At 38.9% G+C, this 6,000-nt stretch overlaps 1 protein-coding gene across 3 annotated transcripts in view; it reads right to left on the bottom strand.

The window, feature by feature from the left end:
- The window catches only part of Pde4d (phosphodiesterase 4D), a 1,511,116-nt gene that overhangs the window by 1,395,310 nt on the left and 109,806 nt on the right, over positions 1 to 6,000 (bottom strand). The window contains exon 1 of one of the 3 annotated variants that reach the window (XM_031359971.1): positions 2,129 to 2,194. The exons of the other annotated variants lie outside the window; for them this stretch is intronic. The gene's annotated coding sequence lies outside the window, so the exon portion shown is untranslated. Of the gene's footprint in view, positions 1 to 2,128; positions 2,195 to 6,000 lie in introns of those variants that run through there. 3 annotated transcript variants of the gene reach the window in all.

The following is a 6,000-nucleotide window of genomic DNA, read 5'->3' as shown; positions in this document are numbered from 1 at the left end:
AAAAAAAAAAAAAAAAAAAAAAAAGCTGGAAGTGGGATAGAAGAGGCTGTGTGGTGTATAAGAGCATATGCGATTCTTGCAGAGGATTGGAGTTCAGTTGCAGCACCCACATGCTTAGCTTATAACCACCTATAGCTCCAGCTTCAACAGATCTAATGCTCTCTTCTAGCCTTTGTTGCCATATATACATGCACATATCACAGTCACACACAGAGGCACACACATTATATACATTATATATTAATTATGTATAATATATAATTTATATATATAATTTTAAAATAATAATAAAATAGCAGGAAGTAATACAAAAAACAGAGGAATCATATGACCCAGTTTCTGAATTAGAACAATAAGCCCATCCACACTGTTGTAGATAGATTAGAATCAGATAAGGTTGGTGGAAGAATGTGACATTCATTACCTGGACTAAGGAAACTGCCTACCAAGAGATTATCAAAAGAGATAAGAGTAATTCAAACCATCAAACATTTAAAGGAAGCATTAGTTCTAGCCAAGGAAAGGTAGAGAAGTCAATGAAATTTTATGGTTTTTCAAGGTAAAACTTGAAAAGCAAAGATATATTATTTAGAGAAATATTGTCAGGATAAAAACTATCTGGAAGTCACACACAGTTAAACTGTTATACTTTTAAATTACAGGAGGGAAAAATTCCAGATGGGTTAATATTTAAATGCAAAATAGGAAAAAAATAGTGGGAGAAAAAATGTAAAAAGGGTGTATATGATTTGGGGATTAACAAGAAAAGCAGAAACATTAAAAGGGAACAAGAAAGATTTACCTACCACCCTGGGCTAACGAGGAGGAAATGGAAGGACACTCATCAACTCCTACCAAATTCCAATTGTGCAGAATGGTGAAACCACAATTCCATGCCCTACATATATGAGTCTACACATATTATGCATATCGCTTAGCACTCAGCATGGCGGTACAGCCTGTGGTGTCATACAGGGGGCAGAGGGAAGAAAGTAGCAAAGTGTGACCAGCCTACTCAAACAATGAAGTAAAACAATGTTTATTTTTCATGCGCTTTGGTTTTTAAGGGGGGAGGGGCAGATAGCGGCTTAGCAGGTAAAGGTACTTGTAGTACTAGTCTGATGACTTCAGCTTGATCCCCTGAATCCACATAAATGTACAAAGAGAAACAACTCCATGAAACTGTCCTGTGACCTCCACACATGTGCTGCAGCATGCATGTGTTCTTCTATCATACATACATATAATAATAATAATTAATAAAGTGGTTTTTTTCTTAAGCAAAAACCAAAAGAGATTTAACTCCGTGTAAATAGATTCCACAGGTAAAAATTATTTAAAAGAAAAAATGTCTGGAAGTAAAGACGGAAATATTTACATTATAGACAATCCACAAAAATATTTCTACCTGTGTTATCTTTAAATGTCAGTAAAAATTAACTGGAAAATAAGCCTCCCAAGAGTAAAATAAACAAAGCACATTAATAGGCAAGTCTCAGGAGGCAAAAACTGCCCAGTCTCACTAACAATTTAAGAAACACAAATAAGTAAGACACTGTTGTCTGGGTCAAGCTGACAGAGTTTAACTCCTTAAGTTATGGGAAAGTAGATGCTCATCCACCTTTCTCATGGAAAAATAACTGAAGGAGAGAAAACTTTCTGGAGGACAATTATATAAAAAGCAAGAAACACAAAACTCAGGCTCTGTTTCTAGAAGAGTGTCTAATAGAAACGATCCTGATTCAACTGCCAGGAGCATACAATAATGTTATACATAGCTAAAAGTTTAAATTTAATTGGATAAATGAATGTTCTCTAGTGATAAGAACATTCTATTCTAAAACTTGTGTTGGTGGAGAATATTTAACGGGAAGGAAAGACATTCAGACTAGTGTGTCAAAGGAGAAAAAAATGAGTATCAATCAAGAAAACATAGGTTGGCTGAGATATTAATTTAAACTTTCATTCGCTTGCATGGATGGAGTCAATAAGAGGCAGACAGTTAGTAGTAGTAGTGACAATCTTAGAAATAACAACAGGGAAAAAAACACATACACACAACAACTAAAGAAGCAGGAGGTCGACTCTCACACTAATAACAAAATTAAACAGTTTGATTTGTGCAAACCTTCTGCTGCTGTGAGGTGGCCGGCCCGGTGACACTTCCTCACTTCAGTGTCTTCCACCCAGTCCTTCTCTCTTCCCTAAACTCTGACTCAGAGGACACAGGAAAACTGCCTGCCCTTTGACACAGAAAGGAAGAAGGAAGAAAGTGACTCGAGTTGTGACTACACTCTCCTGAGGACCTCCCAAGTTCTTTGGGAGTGACACATACGGAAGGAAATGGGGAAGCACCGACCCAGATCTGTGAGCTGGGTGAGCTGTGGTGATGGCCCTGGTGTAATTTAACACAGGATACTCAAACGCCTTTTAGTGCCTTCTCTATCTCTTAAGACACCCTGGTTACTAAGAATACAAGTTTGTATGAAACAGGGCAAGTGGCAGGCTCTTATTCATTTCCAATACAATGTTTCATCCCCAAAGATCCATATGGAGTCTCTGAAGATCTAAAAATAACACAGGGATAAGTTCAGCAATCAAAAAAAAAAAAATCAAACTTAAAATCATCTAGAACAGCATCCCTGCCAACCTGTATTTTATTCTTGTATTTTTACCTGTTGCTTACAACCAGTAATTTTTACATGTATCAATGGGAAAGGCATGTTTCTCTTTAACTCGCACTTCCAGGTTAGTTATCTTTGTAGTTGTTAATTCCTTTGCTCCCGCTGCTGTGCTTTCTAAACTGCATACATGAGATCATTGAGAAGTACTAACTCTATACTGAAAGTAATTTAATGGGGGCGAGAATGAGAATAGCTTTCTGAAATGGGGCGGGGGGCGGGGTAGAACATAATCACCCACGCAGGCGATTGTGTGTTTAACAAAGGAAGTTATCTCAAAGGTCACAGACTGGGGTAGGAACTGTGCTATTTGCCAATGGTGGAGAAGGAAAAATCCCAAAGATACATAAAGCTCACTCTAAATATTTGCCACTCTATTTCACTTAAGACCAGAAGGCATTAGCAGGCGTGAGCTGAGAACACAGAGGTCTCCAGGCTACAGGGTCCAGTTTCCTTAGTCAACAGCACGTCGTTAAGCTAACAGCGCCTAAGGGTTTCAGAAGAACTACAGGGCACTGCTATATCACTGAGAAGTACCTATTCTCTAAGCACAATCCTTTGGGGAGACGGATTTTTGATATATTACACTCTATGCCAGCTCATTTATTTTAGCTGGTTTCCATCATGGTTTTATTTACTATCATTTGTTTGTGATTTCATTCATAAAACTCACTTGATTCTATTCTGCTGACGTGTATAGTCGCTTCAGTGAGGAGAAAATAACAAAAGGTATTTTGTAAAGAGAAAACGAAATTATTAGCCAGTTTCAGAAGCCTATGTTTGATGAAGGCACCATGCACGTTAATTATATCTGACTTTTCCTCATACTCGGAAATTCCAAGAATAATTATTTTAAAGCAAAGTCATCCACTTACCAGAATAACACAGAATAAACCATAGTGTTATAAGATCTGACGGTATCTCTGGGAGCAGAATTATTAGTTCATAAATTTAAGGCAGACACATAGGCACCTGATCCACAAAAACATTCATTTTACTCTACAGAGAAAATAAGAACCCTTCAGTCCTATTTTGGCAGCACATGAACACGCGCAGGCGCGCGCGCACACACACACACACACACACACACACACACACACACACATGCACACACGCTCACACACATCTTTGCAATTACACCAGTCAGAGGTTTAGGCTGTATGAACAGGTTTTTATACATTCAGACAAAAGAAAAAAAAGCATGCACTTTTATTTTAAGGATATTCGCTGGGTTCCTCCCACCCTCCAGCCACAACACACTTCCCTCCTGCACATCTTCTCTCACTTACCTTGAGCAGAAAAATCTGGAAAGGGAGACCTGCTTCTGTGAGCGAGCATCAGAATGTGGCCAAGGGAAATGAAATCTCAGTTCCTGCCAACAATAGAAATCTTCGACATTCGATAGCAGAAAAATACAGGGAGCTGACACCCCATCTAATCTCAGAGCTTTCATACCAGATATTTTAACGAAAACAATCCAAGCCCCTGACGCAACAGAAGGTGGCCTTTGCATAATGTTTAGTTTCTAGTGTCTCCAAAACGTATCTGATATTTATTTATGATCCAACTATATTAAGCCTGAAATGGAAAAGCTTCTAAAATTTCCAAAGTGCTTACATAAAGCTGCCTGTATAACTATTAGCAAGGAAGTTAGCGGAAAACACATTTAAGTCCAACTTACATGTCTGGTTATTGTGCCTTCCCCACCCCTACCCCTGTAGCATGAAAGTTTCTTGAAAGTTTTTAATGCAGAAACCATGAATGGATTTGTCAAAATTTCTCAAGATCCAGTTTTTTGTTTTTTGTTTTTTAAGTCTGGAAAGAATACTAGAGAAGTTTGTGCAATGTCTCAGATTTAAAAACCAACAATTCAAGATCAAAGATCCCATGTGACAGTCAGTAAGGGGACTTCATTAGTGTGCCAAAAAAAAAAAAAGAAAATGCAGGTTCCTTGTAAGTGGGATTGAAAAGTGAGAAGCCATTATTAACACCAATTATAATAAATAAACAAAGCTTCTAATACCCAAAACGTGTTGGGTATACAATAGGATGTACAATTGAGATGAGAGTCCCATGGAAATCCCCAAACAATGCAGAGAGCTGTCAAGTTAATAGATTGTTCTATGCAATTGGACGGCAAGGCCCCATTGTTGAAGACAACACCCAATACAACTCATGGAACATGAAGTCGTCAAGCTAGTACCTCCATAAAGTCACCACTCTTTTCTACAGTCTTTCGTCTGGGAAGGTTCTGTGCAGTTCACCAAAAGAGAAACATAATGCTAACCCAGCCACAAAATCTTTGATCTACAATGACGTCCTCCTGCCTGCAAAATATGCTAGGGCAATGGTGACACAAACATGGGGAGTAACCAACCAATGTATGATCTGACTTAAGGCCCACTCAATAAGATAAAACCCATACCTGACAGTGCTTTGGTGGCCAAGAACCAGAGGCTAGGTAGCCCAGAGACCTGGGGTAAAACCAAATATTTCTGGCTTAAAAAAGCATAACAATAAAATGACTCCTAATACTATTCTGCTATACATAGATCACAGACCTATTTATCTATGTATAGAAGAATGTTCTCATCATCAGAGAAACCTTTTTCCACAGCAGATAAGAACAAATACGGAGACCCATGGCCAGTTGTTACTCAGAGAAAAACCTTGGAACACACAGATCTAAATGGGATGTCTCCACCAAATCCCTCCCATTAGAGCTCAGGAAATCCCACAGAAGAGGGTGTGGAAAGACTGTAAGAGCCAGAGAGGATGGAGGACACAAGGAGAACAAGGACTTCTAAATCAACTGAGCAAAACTCACGAACTCAGAGACTGGAGCAGCAAGCATAGGGCTGAGATGGGTCTACCCCAGGTTCTCCGGATATAGCTTTTGGTTTAGTATTTTCATGGGACTGTGGCATTTTCTGTGAACCTGTGGTCCCTGATTCTATTGCCTTTTCTTGGGGCTCTTTTCCTTCTGTTTGTTTGCATTGTTTGACTCTGATGTGTTGCTCTGTGTTTTATCTTTTTTTAGTTCATTTTGTTATGTTTGTTTGTTATCTCTTAGAAGCCGTGGGGTTTTTTTCCAATGAGAAACAGAAAAGAAGTGGATCTGGATGGAATCCAGCTGGGGAGGAACTAGGGGAAGTCAGGAGGACATGTAATCAATCAGGATATACTGTATGAGAAAAGAAATGGTTTTTAATAAAGGGGGAAAATAAAAATAAGGTTCCATGCCCCAGTGTAGGAGAATGCCAGGGCCAGTAATCAGGAGAGGGTGGGGTGGTGAGCAGGGGAAGGGGAGAGGGTACAG

The sequence above is a fragment of the Mastomys coucha genome, unplaced genomic scaffold, assembly GCF_008632895.1.
Source record: "Mastomys coucha isolate ucsf_1 unplaced genomic scaffold, UCSF_Mcou_1 pScaffold8, whole genome shotgun sequence".
In the NCBI taxonomy this organism is placed as follows: domain Eukaryota; kingdom Metazoa; phylum Chordata; class Mammalia; order Rodentia; family Muridae; genus Mastomys; species Mastomys coucha.
This window is presented reverse-complemented; position numbering and strand designations above follow the sequence as displayed.